Here is a 20,791-nt window from a genome sequence, read left to right as displayed (position 1 = left end):
TCTTCATTTTCACTTCTAGAGATATCTGGTGACACCAATGAGTAAGCCTTTGGGAGTTTCTACAATGTACACTGTATACTGTACATTGGTCTTCTCAGTCATCTCCACTTCTCATTTAGGGCTCCATTTCAGAGTTTTTATTTCAGTGAGGTTTTAGAAGGGAGTAGGTAAAACTGCTCTTTTTAACTAGATATGTGTTAGAAAAAATTATGAAACTTTTTTACTTTGAAATAATTTTAGATTTACCGAAAACTTGCAACGATAGTACAAGGGTTTTCATATTCCCTTAATCCAGCTTCTTCTCCTATTAACATCTTACATAATTACGGTACATTTATCAAGCTAAGAAATAGTATCATACAGTAATATTAAACAGATTATATTTGTATTACATCAGTTTTTCCAATAATGCCTTTTTTCTGTTCCATGATTAAACCAGGGCAGAACATTGCATTCAGACATCATGTCTCATTAGTCTCCTCCAATATGTGGTAGTTTCTCAGTCTTCCTTATTATATTGACACTGTTGAAGAATACTTTTCAGGTATTTGGATTTGCCTTTTTTTTCCTTATGATTAGACTGGGGTTATGAATTTTGGAGAAGAATACCATAAAGGTGAAGAATGCCTCTCATTGTATCATATCAGGGGCAACATGGCATTAAACATAATTTATCACTGGCAATGTTAACTTTGGTCATTTGGTTAAAGGGCTATCTGCCAGGTGTCTCTAACATAAAGCTAACATTTTTTCCCTTTCTATAATCTGTTCATTAGATATGAACAACTAAGTCCAGTCAACACTCAAGGGGAGGGAAACTGGACTCCATCTACTGGGAGGGGAGTATTTACATTTATTTTTTAGAGAAAAATGAATATTTTTAAACTACAGATACAGTTTCTTCTGCAGCTACAGAACTATTTAGCATTTCTAATTCTTATTGCATCAGTTCTGGGATTTATATTTTTCTTGGTACTCTTTCATTTCATCTAAGCTTTATAGTTGATTGGTATTGTTATTTATATTGCTATATCATCTCTAAAATTTTTATAGGATCTAAATTATCCTAAATAAAGATTCATCCCTCTGATAATGTTCATTGATAACATTCCTCTTTCGTCCATTAATCTTGTGAAAGATTTGTGAATTTTATGTCTTTAAAAAATGACAGTTTAGTATTTGTAAACTTCCTAATCTATGTCATGCATTTCTGTCATGACCTTTATTATTGTTTTCCTTCTATCTTCTTTGGATTATTCTGTTCTTTCTTATCTAACTTCCTTAATAAATTGGAAGTGTTATTAGCTCATTATTTTGCAGTCTTTTCTACTTTCTAATTTAAATATTTAAGGCTATGATTTTCCTCTGAAGTAACACTATAGATGCTTCTCACAGCTTTTTAAGTAAATAACTATTTTATAAATGACTGCAATCTTTTTCCTTTGTGCTTAGCTTTCTTTATAAATTTCATACACAGTGAAATGCACAAACTTTAAGTGTATCACTCAGTGGATATTTACATACATATACACCCATTTACTTACTACCCAGATCAAGAAAAAGAACAATTAAATGTCACACAAAGTTCTCTCATGCTTCTCCCCATCATAGACAACCACTATTGTAATTTCTATTCCCATGGGTTTCTTGTTCTTAAAGGTCATAAAATTTGAATCACACCATATATATGCTTTTGTGACCAAATTTTATTCAACACAAAATTTTTGAGATTCATCCATATTGTAGAGTGTATCATTAGTTTGTCTTTTAATTTTGGTGTAGTGTTCCAAACAATACACCACAATTTATTCATCCATTTTACCAATAACGGATATTTGGAAGAGTTTCCGTTTGGGATTATTATGAAGAAAGCTCATTTTATCATTCCTTTACACATCTTTTAGTGGGCATAAGCATTAATTTCTGTTGAGTGCATACATAATTGTGGAAATGGTGGGTGCCAGAGTATACATGTGTTGAGCTACTTAGTAAATATGGCAACACACTTTTAAAAAGTAGGCAAATTTACACTCCCACCAAAAAAGCACTAGAGGTCCAACTGATCCACATCATTGTCAGTACTTGGTATTTTGTCAGTCCCTTTAATTATATCCATACCCAGGGCAGTGGTATACTGGTATCTCTTTGTGATTTTAATTCATATTTCCAGCATGAATAATGATATTGAGCACCTTTTCATATGCTTATTGGCCATTTTTACATGTTGTTTTGTAAGGGCCCTTATTCCTAGGTTGTGGCTTTATTCTAAAAAGTAAGACCTTTCAGGGATTCTCAAATGAAAGTCTTTATCAAAACACTTCTACCTTTCCAAGACTTAACTTACAACCCTTACTTCCCCAAAGTACCTGGTCAGCTCTTTAGCCTCTCAGCTGTTCTTTTTTGTTGCTGGATTTTAAGAGTCTTGCACTCTGCATATGCAATTTAGGATTTGGCCAAGGACTTGGGGGTAATTTGAACACAGATTTTTGTTGTTCTCAGAGTTTGTTCTGAAAATATGCCTCTTGGCAGGCATGAACTCTGCCTCCTGCCTCGTTGGCGCTGTAAGACTTTTTATGCTTTTGAGTTTTAATTCTGCATGCTGCCAAATAGAAAACGCTTTGAAGACTGAATGCAGGGAGGAGCTTAAAGATGGCGGAAGAGTAAGACGCGGAGATCACTTTCCTCTCCACAAATACGTCAGAAAAATATCTACATCTGGAACAGCTCCTACAGAACACCTACTGAACGCTGGCAGAAGACCTCAGACCTCCCAAAAGGCAAGAAACTCCCCACGTACCTGGGTAGGGCAAAAGAAAAAAGAGACAAAATAATAGGGACGGGACCTGCACCAGTGGGAGGGAGCTGTGAAGAAGGAAGGGTCTCCACACACTAGGAAGCCACTTCACGGGCAGAGGCTGCGGGTGGCAGAAGGGGAAAGCTTCAGAGCCATGGAGGAGAGTGCAGCAAGAGGGGTGTGGAGGGCAAAGCGGAGAGATGCCCGCACAGAGGATCGGTGCCGATAGGCACTCACCAGCCCGAGAGGCTTGTCTGCTCACCCGCCGGGGCGGGCAGGGCTGGGAGCTGAGGCTCGGGCTTCGGTCGGAGCGCAGGGAGAGGACTGGCGGCGTGAACACAGCCTGAAGGGGGTTAGCGCACCATGGCTACCCAGGAGGGAGTCCGAGAAAAAGTCCGGAGCTGCCGAAGAGACAAGATACTTTTTCTTGCCTCTTTGTTTCCTGTTGCGCGAGAAGAGGGTATTAAGAGCGCTGCTTAAAGGAGCTCCAGAGACGGGCGCGAGCCGCAGCTATCAGCGCGGACACAGCAAAGACGTGCATGAAATGCTGAGGCTGCTGCTGCCGCCACCAAGAAGCCTGTGTGCGAGCACAGGTCACTGTCCACACCTCCCCTCTCAGGAGCCTGGGCAGCCCGTCATACCCAGGGTCCCCTGATCCAGGGACAACCTCCCCGGGAGAACACACAGCGCGCCTCAGGCTGGTGCAACGTCATGCTGGCCTCTGCCGCCGCAGGCTCACCCGGCATCTGTACCCCTCCCTCCCACCAGCCCGAGTGAGCCAGAGCCCCCGAAGCAGCTGCTCCTTTAACCCCATCCTGAGCGAAGAACAGACGCCCTCAGGCGACCTACACGCAGAGGCGGGTCCAAATCCAAAGCTGAACCCCGGGAGCTGTGCCAACCAAGAAGAGAAAGGGAAATCTCTCCCAGCAGCCTCAGGAGCAGTGGATTAAATCTCCACAATCAACTTGATGTACCCTGCATCTGTGGAACACCTGAATAGGACAACGAAATATCCCAAATTGAGGAGGTGCACTTTGGGAGCAAAGATATATATATATTTTTTTTTTCCGTTTTTCTCTTTTTGTGAGTGTGTATGTGTACGCTTCTGTGTGTGATTTTGTCTGTATAGCTTTGCTTTTACCATTTGTCCTAGGGTCCTGTCTGTATGCTTTTCTTTTTTTACTTTTTAAAACTATTTTCTTAAATTATTTTTTATTTTAATAACTTTCTTTTAATTTTACTTTATTTTCTTTTTTTCTTTTTTTAACATCTTTATTGAGGTATAATTGCTTTACATTGTTGTGTTAGTTGCTGCTGTATAACAAAGTGAATCAGCTATATGTAAACATATATCCCCATATCCCCTCCTTCTTGGGTCTCCCTCCCACCCTCCTTATCCCACCCCTCTAGGTGGTCACAAAGCACCGAGCTGATCTCCCTGTGCTATGCAACTGTTTCCCACTAGCTATCTATTTTACATTTGGTAGTGTACATACGTCAATGCTACTCTCTCACTTCATCCCAGATTACTCTTCCCCACCCCGTGTCCTCAAGTCCATTCTCTAAGTCTGTGTCTTTATTCCAGTCCTGCCTTAGGTTCATCACAATCATTTTTTTTTTTTTTTAGATTCCATATAAATGTGTTAGCATACGGTATCTGTTTTTCTCTTTCTGACTTACTTCACTCTGTATGACAGACTCTAGGTCCATCCACCTCACTACAAATAACTGACTTTCGTTTCTTTTTATGGCTGAGTAATACTCCATTGTATATATGTGCCACATCTTTATCCATTCATCTGTCGATGGACACTTATTTTATTTTATCCTTTCTTTCTTTCTTTCTTCCTTCCTTCTTCCTTCCTTCCTACCTCCCTTTCTTTCCTTCTATTTTTTCTCTCGTTTATTCTGAGCTGTGTGGATGAAAAGCTCTTGGTGCTCCAGCCAGGCATCAGGGCTGTGCCTCTGAGGTGGGAGAGCCAAGTTCAGGACACTGGTCCACAAGAGACCTCCCAGCTCTACGTAATATAAAACGGCAAAAATCTCTCAGAGATCTCCAACGCAATGCCAAGACCCAGCTTCACGTAACGACCAGCAAGCTACAGTGCATGACACCCTATGCCAAACAACTAGAAAGACAGGAATACAACCCCATCCATTATCAGAGAGGTTGCCGAAAATCATAAGAAGGCCACAGACACTCCAAAACACACCACCACACGTGGACCTGCCCACCAGAAAGACAAGATCCAGCCTCATCCAACAGAACAGAGGCACTAGTCCCCTCCACCAGGAAGCCTACACAACTCAATGAACCAACCTTAGCCACTGGGGACAGACACCAAAAACAACGGGAACTACGAACCTGCAGTGTGAAAAAAGGAGACCCCAAACACAGTAAGTTAGGAAAAATGAGTAGACAGAGAAACACACAGCAGATGAAGGAGCAAGGTAAAACCCACCAGACCTAACAAATCAAGAGGATATAGGCAGTCTACCTGAAAAAGAATTCGGAATAATGACAGTAAATATGATCCAAAATCTTGGAAATAGAATGGAGAAAATTCAAGAAACATTTAACAAGGACCTAGAAGAACTAAAGAGCAAACAAACAATCATTAACAACACAATAAATGAAATTAAAAATACTCTAGAAGGGATCAATAGCAGAATAACTGAAGCAGAAGAATGGATAAGTGACCTGGAATATAAAAGAGTGGAAATAACTACTGCAGAGTAGAATACAGAAAAAAGAAAGAAAAGAACTGAGGACAGTCTCAGAGACCTCTGGGACAACATTAAAAGCACCACATTCGAATTATAGGGGTCCCAGAAGAAGAAGAGAAAAAGAAACGGATGGAGAAAATATTTGAAGAGATTATAGTTGAAAACTTCCCAAATATGGGAAAGGAAATAGTTAATCAAGTCCAGGAAGCACAGAGAGTCCAATACAGGATAAATCCAAGGAGAAACACACCAAGACACATATTAATCAAACTATCAAAAACTAAATACAAAGAAAAAATATTAAAAGCAGCAAGGGAAAAACAACATAACACACAAGGGAATTCCCATAAGGTTAGCAGCTGATCTTTCAGCAGAAACTCTGCAAGCCAGAAGGGAGTGGCAGGACGTATTTAAAGTGATGAAGGAGAAAAACCTACAACCAAGATTACTCTACCCAGCAAGGATCTCATTCAGATTTGATGGAGAAATTAAAAGCTTCACAGACAAGCAAAAGCTGAGAGAATTCAGCACCACCAAACCAGCTTTACAACAATGCTAAAGGAACTTCTCTAGGCAGGAAAGACAAGAGAAGGAAAACACCTACAATAACAAACCCAAAACAATTAAGAAAATGGGAATAGGAACATACATATCGATAGCTACCTTAAATCTAAGTGGATTAAATGCTCCAACCAAAAGACACAGACTGGCTGAATGGATACAAAAACAAGACCCATATAGATGCTGTCTAAAAGAGATGCACTTCAGACCTAGGGACACATACAGACTGAAAGTGAGGGGATGGAAAAAGATATTCCGTGCAAATGGAAATCAAAAGAAAGCGGGAGTAGCAATTCTCATATCAGAGAAAATAGACTTTAAAATAAAGACTGTTAAAAGAGACAAAGAAGGACACTACATAATGATCAAGGGATCGATCCTAGAAGAAGATATAACAATTGTAAATATTTATGCACACAACATAGGAGCACCTCAATACATAAGGCAAATGTTAAGAGCCATAAAAAGGAAAATCAAAAGTAACACAATCAAGATAGGGGACTTTAACACCCAACTTTCACGAATGGAGAGATCATCCAAAATGAAAATAAATAAGGAAACACAAGCTTTAAATGATACATTAAACAAGATGGACTTAATTGATATTTATAGGACATTCCACCAAAAACGACAGAATACACATTCTTCTCAAGTGCTCATGGAACATTCTCCAGGATAGATCATATCTGGGATCACAAATCAAACCTTGGTAAATTTAAGAAAATTGAAATCGTATCAAGTATCTTTTCTGACTACAACGCTATAAAACTAGATATCAATTACAGGAAAAGCTCTGTAAAAAATACAAACAAATGGAAGGTAAACAATACACAACTTAATAATCAAGAGATCACTGAAGAAATCGAACAGGAAATCAAAAAATACCTAGAAGCAAATGACAATGAAAACATGACGACCCAAAACCTATGGGATGCAACAAAAGCATTTCTAAGAGGGAAGTTTATAGCAATACAACCCTACCTGAAGAAACAAGAAACATCTCAAATAAACAACCTAACCTTACATCGAAAGCAGTTGGGGAAAACAGAATAAAAAAATCCCAAAGTTAGCAGAAGTAAAGAAATCATAAAGATCAGATCAGAAATAAATGAAAAAGAAATGAAAGAAACGATAGCAAAGATCAATAAAACTAAAACCTGGTTCCTTGAGAAGATAAACAAAATTGATAAACCATTAGCCAGACTCATCAAGAAAAAAAGGGAGAAGACTCAAATCAATAGAATTAGAAATGAAAAAGGAGAAGTAACAACTGACACTGCAGAAATACAAAGGATCATGAGAGATTACTACAAGCAACTCTATGAAAAGGACAACCTGGAAGAAATGGACAAATTCTTAGAAATGCACAACCTTCCGAGAATGAACCAGGAAGAAATAGAAAATATGAACAGACCAATCACAAGCACTGAAATTGAATCTGTGATTAAAAATCTTCCAAAAAACAAAAGCCCAGGACCAGATGGCTTCACAGGCGAATTCTATCAACATTTAGAGAAGAACTAACACCTATCCTTCTACAACTCTTCCAAAATATAGCAGAGGGAGGAACACTCCCAAACTCATTCTATGAGGCCACCATCACACTCATACCAAACCATACAAAGATGTCACAAAGAAAGAAAACTACAGGCCAATATCACTGATGAACACAGATGCAAAACTCGTCAAGAAAATACTAGCAAACAGAATCCAACAGCACATTAAAAGGATCATACACCATGATCAAGAGGGGTTTATCCCAGGAATTCAAGGTTTCCTCAATATACGCAAATCAATCAATGTGATACACCATATTAACAAATTGAAGGAGAAAAACCATATGATCATCTCAATCGATGCAGAGAAAGCTTTGAACAAAATTTAACACCCATTTATGATAAAAACCCTGCAGAAAGTAGGCATAGAAGGAACTTTCCTCAACATAATAAAGGCCATATATGACAAACCCACAGCCAACATCATCCTCAAAGTTGAAAAAATGAAACCATTTCCACTAAGATCAGGACCAAGACAAGGTTGCCCACTCTCACCACTATTATTCAACATAGTTTGGGAAGTTTTAGCCACAGCAATCAGAGAAGAAAAAGAAATAAAAGGAATCCAAATCAGAAAAGAAGAAGTAAAGCTGTCACTGTTTGCAGATGACATGATACTATACATAGAGAATTCTAAAGATGCTACCAGAAAACTACTAGAGGTAATCAATGAATCTGGTAAAGTAGCAGGATACAAAATTAATGCACAGGAATTTCTAGCATTCCTATACACTAAAGATGAAAAATCTGAAAGTGAAATTAAGAAAACACTCCCATTTACCACTGCAACAAAAAGAATAAAATATCTAGGAATAAACCTATCTAAGGAGACAAAAGACCTGTATGCAGAAAATTGTAAGACACTGATGAAAGAAATTAAGGATGATACAAATACATGGAGAGATATACCATGTTCTTGGATTGGAAGAATCAACATTGTGAAAATGACTCTACTACCCAAAGCAATCTACAGATTCAATGCAATCCCTATCAAACTATCACTGTCATTTTTCACAGAAGTGGAACAAAAATTTTCACAATTTGTATGGAAACACAAAAGACTCCGAATAACCAAAGAAATCTTGAGAAAGAACAATGGAGCTGGAGGAATCAAGCTCCCTGACTTCTGACTATACTACAAAGCTACAGTAATCAAGACAGTATGGTACTGGCACAAAAAGAGAAATACAGATCAATGGAACAGGATAGAAAGCCCAGAGATAGACCCACGCACATATGGCACCTTATCTTTGATAAAAGAGTCAAGAATATACAGTGGAGAAAAGACAGCCTCTTCAATAAGTGGTGCTGGGAAAACTGGACAGGTACATGTAAAAGAATGAAATTGGAACACTCCCTAACACCATATATACAAAAATAAGCTCAAAATGGATTAAAGACCTAAATGTAAGGCCAGAAACTATCAAACTCTTAGAGGAAAACATAGGCAGAACACTCTATGACATAAATCACAGCAAGATCCTTTTTGACCCACCTCCTAGAGAAATGGAAATAAAAACAAAAATAAACAAATAGGACCTAATGAAACTTCAAAGCTTTTGCACAGCAAAGGAAACCATAAACAAGACGAAAAGACAACCCTCAGAATGGGAGAAAATAGTTGCAAACAAAGCAACTGACAAAGGATTAATCTCGAAAACATACAAGCAACTTATGCAGCTCAATATCAAAAAAACAACCCAATCCAAAAATGGGCAGAAGACCTAAATAGACATTTCTCCAAAGAAGATATACAGATTGCCAACAAACACATGAAAGAATGCTCAACATCATTACTCAACAGAGAAATGCAAATCAAAACTACAATGAGATATCATCTCACACCAGTCAGAATGGCCATCATCAAAAAATCTACAAACAATAAATGCTGGAGAGGGTGTGGAGAAAAGGGAACCCTCTTGCACTGTTGGTGGGAATGTAAATTGATACAGCCACTATGGAGAACAGTATGGAGGTTCCTTAAAAAACTAAAAATAGAACTACCATACAACCCAGCAATCCCACTACTGGGCATATACCATGAGAAAACCATAATTCAAAAAGAGTTATGTACCAAAATGTTCATTGCAGCTCTGTTTACAATAGCCAGGACACGGAAGCAACCTAATTGTCCATCAGCATATGAATGGATAAAGATGTGGCATATATATACAATGGAATATTACTCAGCCATAAAAAGAAAGGAAAATGAGTTATTTGTAGTGAGGTGGATGGACCCAGAGTCTGTCATACAGAGTGACGTAAGTCAGAAGGAGAAAAACAAATACCGTATGCTAACACATATATGTGGAATCTAAGAAAAAAACAAAAAAGGTCATGAAGATCCTAGGGGCAAGACGGGAATAAAGACACAGACCTCCTAGAGAATGGACTTCAGGATATGGGGAGGGGGAAGGGTAAGCTGTGATAAAGTGAGAGAGTAGCATGGACATACATACACTACCAAACGTACAGCAGATAGCTAGTGGGAAGCAGCTGCATAGCACAGGGAGATCAGCTCAGTGTTTTGTGACCACCTAGAGGGGTGGGATAGGGAGGGTGGGAGGGAGGGAGACGCAAGAGGAAAGAGATATGGGAACATATGTATATGTATAACTGATTCACTTTGTTTTAAAGCAGAAACTAACACGCCATTGTAAAGCAATTATATTCCAATAAAGATGTTAAAAAGAAAAAAAAGACTGAATGCAAAGTTCGCCTCGCATGTTTCCATTTTCTCAAGCATTGTATCTCATCCAATCCCATCTACATTAATTGTTTTACAATGACAGTGCCTTCAGAATGTTACTTTATATATTTTGTGCCACGTTTATGGTTGGTTTTGGTGAAATAGTTCCATACGAGTTATGCTGTGATGAGTAGAGTAAGAAGCTCCACTCAGTAAACTTTAAAGTCCAACATTATCTATTTCATTCCTAGATGCTATCTTTCGTTCTTTTAAATATATATATGGTTGTTTTTTTCATCATCTCTTTTTCCTGACTCATGTAAGAGATTTACAAATTAAAGATTGTTTTCCCCTTAAACCAGTCTATAAAATTTTAAATTCTACAGATTCTGATACACTTGTTCATGTTATCATTCAACATTTTTTTTCTCCTCTCATATAATACTTTGTTGTGGATGGTAATATCAGTGCACAAAGGATTCATTAAAAGTCTGTAGTAGTCTTGTAAAACAACTGATGCTGAAACTTGTGAAACACAGATATTAACGTATATTAATGGATCTCAACTACACCTGATTAAGATATAATGTACAGTGGGATATAATGGTTCTCAATCACATCTGGGTTAGAAAAATGTACAGAATATAAAGCTGATAAAATAGAGAAAAATTAAAAATACTTAAATATTCTTAAATATATCCCACAAATATAATGTGAAAAGAATGGTGATTTACTATTTGAAAATGAAGTTATTAGCAATAAATGATATAACCAAGGAACTGTGGACTACTTAAGCCTTGCTAGGTTGGTAAAATATGTTTTTTGTTTACTCACTATTATTCAGAACAGGATTACACCAAAAATGCTCAATTTTTGGTTGTCTTCCCCAGATACAGGGTTACTAAATTAGAGTTATCAGAATGAAATTTTATCAGTTACTAAAATTTCAAGCCTTAGAGACATATTTGATTTCATATCCTATTTCCAGTCACCAGGTTAAGTCTTCTTCCCTCCAAAATGTCTGTCTTTCCTTTGCCATTTCAACTGCTATCACTTGGGCTAGGCTGCCTCTTTTTGCATGTCAAGTATTCCAGCAACTTCCAGAGAGTATTCTTAAATTCAGACTCTCCCGTGCTTCAGTGTACCACATTTAAGGTGGCCATGTTAATCTTCCATATCAACGGCATTCTATTTCTGATAATATTAAATGTGAATTTGGCTATTTAACTTAAAGGCTCTGATAATCCGCTCAAGCATATCAACTCCAACTTTGTTTTATGTTGCTTTCCCAATAAACATATTCAAGTTTTGTCAAGTTGCTATCCACCATCCACTATGCTTATTTCCCTTCTTTGAGCATTCAAATGCCTCAACCAAATGTGCTTTGTCATAGCTCATTCTGCCTCACATTAGAATAATTTATGGATTTGACATATTCCCTAGTTTATTGTAAGATCTTTGAAGACAGTGACAAAGTCTCATTCATGTTTGTAACCTCTGCAGAAACGACCATTCTGTCATGCACGTAGTTGAGTATTCAATTTGCGTTCCCTGGATATGCTATGCCGCCACCTTGGAAGGATTTCCCCTTATCCTTCTCCTCTGATAACCATGCCTACTCCTCCTTCTGCACAATTCAGTTTAAGCATCATCATCTCTAGGAGGCTTCCTTTAAATGGTCCAGATCTTCCACATCTCCTCACAGAGTGGGTGGATCTAGTACCCTTTGTTTGTGCTTTCAAAGACCACTCTATATTTTATCTCTCAAAGTATTCCCAAACTCAGAATTGTCGAAAGTACTTTGCATGTCTATCTTACCAACTTGACAGTCTTTTGAAATCAGGGATTATAATTATTACAGTTCATATTCTTTATGACTAGCACTCTAATATAGTATCTGGTACAGAGCAGAGATGCATAATTCATCATCAGTGAATGAGTGAATTTGTTTCTCCAATTCAAAGAAAATCTACTTAAGGGTAGGGGCTATAACTTACATTTCTTGTGTCCTCCAGAGCACCTGTATACGCACCAGGTTAAAGCTTCCCAGGCTTTCTCAGTTCATGATCCCTTGCTGTCTCGGTAATTTTTTTCATGTTGCTCTCTAGGCCAAAGGAAATATCTAAATTGTTCCATTTATTAATGGAACATACCTTTGCAGCCATTTGAAAAGATACCACAAAATGGAAAGAAAAATACTTTTATTTCATTCTTAACCATAGTTACTTATTCATGGGAATTTTGTACATGCTAGGCATTGTACAACTTCTTAAATCTTGGCTTAAGATTGGACAATAACACTTCCATTTCCTATTCCACATTGATAATTGCATCGCACTTGCTTTTTATCACAGCAATCCCCAAAATCCAAGTTCACTAAAATATGATATAATAGAAAGGGATATAAGACAAATTAGTATTGACAAGCTAGTAGTTTACCTGGTTTCCAAGAGGTCTCAAGCATCTCTATGTTGCCCTCTAATATTTAAAATATCCTGCAGCTTCTTGTGAGGTCACTGCAGCCCAGGGCACCCTGATGTAGTTTAGAAACTACAGCCTGAAGTAATTACAGCAACTATCCATTCACTCACTGTTTATTATGCATGGTATTATGCTAGGTGTTAAAACTACAAAGGTGATTAAGATGGTGGTAATAATAACAGTAATAAAAATAGTATTGACAACAGTAGTGGTCATCTCAGTTACAACACATCCTACTTTCAGGCAATATGCTAAGTAAGTTAAATGAATTTATGTTGGGTTATAAACTCATTAATAGTACTTAAAATTAAGGATTCCATGACCTAATAGAGATCTGTGTGAAGGACAGCAGAGTTAAGCAAAATATAATATAAATGGTATTAAAAATTTAAAAAGCAATGATATTTGGTGTTTAAAGTAACAAAACCTATGTGTATTTTCACTTAATCCCCAGAACCATTTTGAAAGGCAGGTATACCCTGAGGTTTAAAGCAGTAAAGCTACTTAACTAACATTATACGTTTAAAAAGTGTTAATGTAAAAATTTTAAATATATTTTAAAGAGATTTTACAGTAATTATTTCTGAAAGAGAACTTTCAATGATTAAATGAAAAGAATGGTAGATTTGGGGCATGTTAGTAACTGGGTATAATTCTACGGGGTTGGTAATTAACATGTACCTATGATGACACAGGAATAGAGAGATCCTAGAACAAAAAAATGACAGTAGAAATTACATTCTCAATACCTAAATTCTTCAATCTCCTACCTAATCCATTCTCCACAGTCCTGGGTAAAAATGATATACTTTTTGCTCGATAACTTGTGATTTGATGACTTTATATTGTCCTGAGCAATTTAAAATTGTTCACCTATTTCTTCTAATCTGTCCCTCTTCAAATAAATAGAAAACAATATCGCTTCATGGCACCCCTTCAAATACATGAGGAATGTTGCCATATCTTTATTCTTCTCTTCTCTGAACTAAATACTCCAATTCCTTCAAAAGTATACGGCAAGGTTTCCTGCTCTGTCACTGGCTTGACCACAATACTACCTAATATCTACGATATTTTATAGTGTCTAAAGCTGTTTTACAAATCTATCTCAGTTTATATTCTTTTTTAAAAACATGTTTCTAAGGGCCTCACAACAACTCTATAAAGCAGGTATTATTAATCCTACTTTACAATGGGATTGGAGGAAATGGAGCATCATACATTTAAAAAAATTGGTCAAGGTTACACGAGTCACAAGCTAGGACTCAAATCTAACCCCATTTACTACTTAGCACATTTATTTGGCAATCAGTTAAAATTAGTTCAATCACAGGTAACAGAAAATTCAGCACAGACTGTCTTTAAAAATAACTCACACCCTCACACAGAAAAACATAAAAGAACTGAGTAGGCTTCACTTAGGGTTCAAGCAATGTGATGGGGATCTCTTCCTCTCTAGCTCTGCCTTTGGTATTGGCTCCGTTTTCACAAAAGCTCTACACATATGGTCCCAAGATGGTTACTTGGATTTATGCATGGTATTATGCTAGGTGTTAAAACTACAAAGGTGAACAGTTCCAAGGATTTTCTCATTTTCTTACTGTGAAGGAGAGTGCTTAAGTACCTGAGAATCCAAGTCCCAAATGGAGTCTTATAGGCTTGACTCAGAATATGTGTGAATTCCTGGAACATTCTAACATGGATGGAATATAATGGAATATGATCGTTAGCCTAAGTAAATAAGGACTTATTCCTAGATTAGAAAGTAGGTTAAATCTCACCTAAAACACATGGCTAAGAAATAAAAAGTATCACTCTGGGAAGAGAAGAAGAGATGCTGAGGAAGCATTAATAAATGTCTAAGTTAGCCCCATTCTGATTTGGAAATGTCTCTCTTAAAACTGGGTATATGAAACTGAATGTGATGTTTCCAACTGACCAGTGAAAGAGAGTGTACTTTACTGTGACCAAAAAATTCTACTACTACTCATACAGCAACTCATCACCACCTTATAACAAATCCATACTAGTTGCTCAAAGTAAACAATTCTCTGAAGCTGAAATTAATTATCCTTTTTTTGCCCAGATTACTTTGTATTTCATTCAATATCTATACTAGTAAGAATCATCTCAGTTTGACACCCAGCAGACAATCTAATGCATACTTTTTAAAAAGGAATCATAACATCCAAAGCATTAATTTTGGTGACCCTCCTTTTGGTAATATGTTCCATTTAAAAGCAACCAAAACTCCTAAGAGAGCTAAATTGTGTTGTTGAAGATCAAGTCCTTTTTTTTTAAAGATTACCGTGTCTCCTTAAAACAGTGCTGGTCCAGCACCATTTTATAACCTATTGTGGCTTGTTCAAGACTCATTTCCTGCTTTTAAAGTGCTTATAATCTAGTAGAGAAGACAAAGAAGCAGATTCTTTCAATATAGTATGGCTAGGCAGTGTACAGTTAAATACTGAATGCCAATGAAGAAGAAAGAACACTTGATTTAATCTGAGAAGTGGACAGAGAAGTTTTCTGAATTAACAAAAAAGGCTGTTATTAAACAAGAGAGGGTTTAATGGAAAGCAGTGGCATTCTAGGCTGAAGGCACAGTATGACTAAAAGCCCAGTACCATAAATAGCCTGGTACGTGTACCAGCAGTATGGTACAAAAAGCATGAAGGGTGAAGCAGAGTGGCAGAACATGAGCTGGAGAGGTAGAGACCAGGTCACAGAAAGATTTATATTTTATGCTCTGAAAGGTATGTAGATCATACTAAGTAGCTTTAATATCCTATAGGCTATGAGGAGGCACTGACATTATTTATTGCAATTTGAAAGGGAAAAACTGGAAGCAAAGACATCTATGTAAGAGGTCAAGGTAAGCAATAAGAACCCTAATTAAGACAATGATAGCAGGTAGGAAGGAAGTGTATATGTTTAAGGATTATTGAACAGGTAAAATGGGAAGGCTTTAGTAATTTAAAAGGTATGAAAATGGGGACGAGAGAGGAAGAGTCTAGGAGGAATTCGTTCTCTGGGCTGGGTAACTTGGTAGATGGCTATGAATGAAACAGGAAATTAACAGGAGGAAAAAGTCTTGAGAGATAAGTTGATGTACTGTTGTGCACTTGTCCCTATAGATACAATACTGTTGACAATTAAAAATCTAAGATTCTACCTATACTTAACTAGGCTACTATCAAAATTCAGTACATAAAAATTTTAAACTAATGAATCAAAACGAAATAAGTCAATACAGAAAAATTATTTCAGTGTTGTGAAACTATCTGGCCTGCTGAAATAGAAATGTTATTTCCTTTTTTAAAAGAAGGGTCAGGTGGCAATGCTAAATTTTTTAAAGAAAATTTAACCACTGATTGTAATGTCTGTGGCTTTGGGGGAAAACATAACCCCAAATTACAGTGGCTGTGGTTATAAACTATTATGAAGAGCTTCCAACGTCAGACATAGTTTAAGTGTCTGTATGCACTGGAGTCCTTTTACAGGACTTTGCTAGAACAGCAAAATTAATGAATCTCTTCTTTTTGCCTACTTTGGGTGTAAATAACAAGTGTACTTTCTTTAACAAAGATTTTTAAGGGACACGGAATTAACTTCATATGAACATTAAATAAGCCAGAGTCATAAACTTTCTTAATATATCAGGAAAAAAACTACAAGCCTATGATCAACACTGTGACTTGGTCTTAATCTATGACCAAGGCCAAATCAAATCAAATCATCTCTCAAATAAGTTTGGAGAAATAGGTGCCACAATCCTTAGGTAGCCTGTTTTTGGTCGTAGTTTAACATTTCCCTCCTCAGTTAAAGTCACTATTAATACAGAGAAAATCTAGAAGTAAATTGGGAAGCAGAAGCTGTTTTTTCCCTTGCATTTCTCAGGAGTAAATCAAGTTGCTTAAGTTTACACTGATTGTTTTTTGCTTTGCCACACACTCTCCTCTCCTCATTTCTAGTGTGACTTAGTGGCCAAAGATGTTAAGTGCTGCTAATTACAAGTTTTCTTTTCAGAATTCTTTCAATTAAAGAAACCTTTGAGTGCTGTGAAGTGACCTAAATCTTAGAATTAGTAAATACATTCCAGGCTTTATAAAGCCAGGCCCTTCAATCAGTACTCAAGCAGTTTGTAGTTCCCTGGACAGTAGCTCTTCAGGCTCAATGGATCCCAAACAGCTGCAAAAGAACCAGCGGACAGAATGAGTGACGACCTCTGAAACCAGACAGGAGCTGGTCAGAAGGTGGCAGGAGCTGCTGTCATGCTGGTGCCCTGAGCTTCCCATAAAATGTAGATGAAGGACTGGCCACTCAACCCTGGGTAATAAACGGTGTGATGCAGAAAGCACCAAATAACTTTAATACCTTCCCAATTTCATCTGAAATGCAACAATCAGTAGTGTGAGACCGTTTCCAATATTACACAGTTAATCTGAAGTGGAGGTATGTTTTTCTAGTTAGAAAATGGCCACATTCCATAAAAGAATGTCATTGTCCAGAACAATTTTCTTTTTATTTATTTGATTTTAAATATTATCTATAAGCTTGTCAATCCCAAATTTTGGTCTCCAGCCCTGACAACTCACCTGAGGTCCAGACCCACATTTATAACTGCCTACTTTACATTTCTTCCAGGGTTATGAACAGGCACCTCAAATTTAGTCTGCACAAATTAGATTTCATCTCCCTAAAACTGAACCCTTCCTCACTACAGTAAATGAAGTCACCATCTGAAGTCACTATCTAGTCAATCATTTATTCTTGATAGTCATTTGTTTTAAAAAAAAAATCAGCTTTATTAAAATATTATTTACATACAGTAAAATTCACTGGCATGAAATAATTTGATATATTCTGTCAAATCAAATGTAAGCACCACCACAATTATGATTAAAACATTTCCAGCACCTTCAAACTGCCCCCCATCAAATCTCTTCCCTGTCAACTACTGATTTCTTTCCTCCAAATTAATTTTGCCTTCTACAGAATTTCATATACAGGCATACCTCAGAGATATTGCAGGTTCGGGTCCAGACCATGGCAATAAAGTGAATATTGCAATAAAACGAGTCACAAACTTTTCTGGTTTCCCAGAGCATATAAAAGTTAGGTTTACACTTTGCTACAGTCTATTAAGTGTGCAATAGCATTATATCTAAAAAAAATACATGCCATAAAGTACTTTACTGCTAAAAAATGTTAACCATTATCTGAGCTTTCAGAGAGTTGTAATCTTTTTATTGATGGAAGGTCTTGCCTCAAGGTTGATGGCTGCTGACTGATCAGGGTGGTGGGTGGTGAAGGCTGGGAGGCCGTGGCAGTTTCTTAAAATAAGACAACAATGAAGTCTGCTGCACTGATTGACTCTTCCTTTCACAAACGATCTCTGTAACGCGGAATGCTGTTTGATAGCATTTTATCCACAGTAGAACTTCTTTCAAATTTGGAGTCAGTCCTCTCAAACCCTGCTGCTGCTTTAGCCAAATCTGCAGTTACTTCCTTCACTTTGAAGTCTTGAATCCTTCAAAGTCATCCAGGATGGTTGGAATCAACTTTTTCCAAACTCCTGCATGTTGATATTTTGACCTCCTTCTGTGAATCTGAATGCTCTTAATGGCATCTAGAATGGTGAATTTTTTCCAGAAGTTTTCAATTTACTTTGTCCAGATCCATCAAAAGAATCAGTATTTCTGGTAGCCTTACAAAATCTATTTCTTAAATTATAAGACTTGAAAGCTGAAATTACTCCTTGACTCATGGGCTGCAGAATGGATGTTGTGTTATCAGGCATGAAAACAGCATTAATCTCTTCGTACATCTCCATCAGAGCTCTTGGGTGACCAGGTGCATCGTCAAAGAGCAGTAATATTTTGAAAGGAATCTTTTTCCTGAGTAGTAGAAACAGTGAGCTGAAAATATTCAGTAAACCATGTTGTCAACAGATGTGCTGTAATCCAGGCTTTGTTGTTCCATTTATAAGGAGCATAGGCAGAGCAAGTTTAGAATAATTCTGAAGGGCCCTAGGATTTTCAGGATGGTAAAGGAGCACTGGCTTCCACTTAAAGTCACCAGCCGCATTAGCCCCTAGCAAGAGTCACCTGTCCTTTGAAGCTTTGAAGCCAGGCATTGACTTTTCCTCTCTAGCTATGAAAGTCCTAGATGGCATCTTCTTCCAATACAAGGCTGTTTCATCTACATTAAAAATCTGTTGTTTAGTGTAGCCACCTTCATGAATTATCTGAGCTAGATCTTCTGGATTACTTGCTGCAGCTTCTACATCAGCACTTGCTGCTTCTCCTTGTACTTTTATGTTATGGAAAAGGCTTCTTTCCTTAAGCCTCATGAACCAACTTCTGCTAGCTTCCAACTTTTCTTCTCAGCTTTCTCACCTCCTTTAGCCTTCATAGAACTGAAGAAAGTTAGGGCCTTGCTCTGCGTGAGGCTTTGGTTTAAGGGAATGTTGTGGCTGGCTTTATATTTTATCCAGAAAAACTTTCTCCGTATCAGCAAATGAGGCTGTTTTGCTTTCTTATTATTCGTGTGTTCACTGGAGTAGCATTATTCATTTCCCTGAAGAACTTTTCCTTTGCATTCAAAATTTGGTTAACTCTTTGGTGTTAGAAGCCTAGCTTTCACCCTATCTCAGCTTTTGACATGCCTTCCCCACTAAGCTTAATCATTTTTAGCTTTTGATTTAAAGTAAGAGACCTGTGACTCTTCCTTTCACTTAAACACTTAGAGGTCACTGTAGAATTATTAATTGGCCTGATTTCAGTATTGCTGTGTCTCAGGGAATAGGGAGGCCCAAGGAGAGGGAGAGGAATAGGGAAATGGCTGGTCAGTCAGAACACATACAAAATTTATAGATTAAGTTTGCCGATTTATATAGGTGTGGTAAGTGGCGCCCCCAAACAATTACAATACTAACAACAAAGATCACTGTTCACAGATCCCAACAAATATAATAACAATGAAAAAGTCTGAAATATTATAAGAATTACCAAAATGTGACCCAGAGACATGAAGTGAGCAAATGCTCTTGGAAAAATAGTGCCAACAGACTTGCTCAAGGCAGGGGTGCCACAAAACTTCAGTTTGTAAAAAATGCAGTATCTGCAAAGCACAGTGAAGTGAAGCACAATAAAACGGGGTATGTCTGTAAACAGAATCATGCAGCATGCAATTTTTTTTTGAGTCTGGCTTCTTTCCTAACTTCTGTATCTAAAAGTCCCCTACCACCTACCCTCAAACAAACACATAACCCTGGTTTTCTCTTCAAAGTCCATATCATTATAACAAATTACCTTATTTATCGTAGGGCATTTTCAACTTGAATATAAGTTCTATGAGTGCCAAGAGACCTGGTCTATCTTGTTCAATGCTATATGCCCACAACTTCCCAAAGTGCCAATACACGGCAGATGGTCAATAAATATTACTGAATGAATAAAGAAATAAAAATAGCTCCCTCATGTTTTCCTACTGAAATTATCTACACTTTAATTATCAATAAGATGTATTTGTATTTTTTCTAGGATGAGCACACTGGGAGAGAGAATAGGGTAGTGGCAAGTTGTAAGGCCTCTGGAGTATGGCTGCCTGATTTTGAATCTGGCCTGTTGCCTCTTCTAAGGAGTTACTATGGCCTTGAGCAAGTTACATAATCTTCCTGAGGTTTAATTTCTGCATCTGTAAAAATGGGGATGATAGTTTTTATCTCATAAGGTGGTTGTGAGGATTAAATGAGATCAAACATGTAAAATAATTTAAAAAGTATCTCATACTTAGAACTGATAGCCAATATTGTTATAATTACTGCCATCTCTACCACCGCCAGCACTACCACCACCAACACCACTATCTTGCTATTTTGTGCAAAGCTGAAGAGAAAGTTCCATTAAAATAGTTTAGCTAACATCCTAAAATAAGCAACACATGGACAGAAGACAGATGAAGGGCATCAAAATCTTA

At 37.3% G+C, this 20,791-nt stretch overlaps 1 protein-coding gene across 16 annotated transcripts in view; it reads right to left on the bottom strand.

The window, feature by feature from the left end:
• Positions 1-20,791, bottom strand: part of CCDC91 (coiled-coil domain containing 91) — a 411,994-nt gene that overhangs the window by 94,477 nt on the left and 296,726 nt on the right. Inside the window, exon 12 of one of the 16 annotated variants that reach the window (XR_016394889.1) lies at positions 12,325-12,431. The exons of the other annotated variants lie outside the window; for them this stretch is intronic. The gene's annotated coding sequence lies outside the window, so the exon portion shown is untranslated. The remainder of the gene's footprint in view (positions 1-12,324; positions 12,432-20,791) is intronic. 16 annotated transcript variants of the gene reach the window in all.

This window comes from Delphinapterus leucas, chromosome 11 (genome assembly GCF_059928025.1).
Source record: "Delphinapterus leucas isolate spDelLeu-1000000601 "Yukka" chromosome 11, BTC_Dleu_Yukka2, whole genome shotgun sequence".
Taxonomy (NCBI): Eukaryota; Metazoa; Chordata; class Mammalia; order Artiodactyla; family Monodontidae; genus Delphinapterus; species Delphinapterus leucas.
The sequence above is the reverse complement of the archived record's forward strand: the minus strand, read 5'-3'. Positions and strand labels throughout refer to the sequence as shown.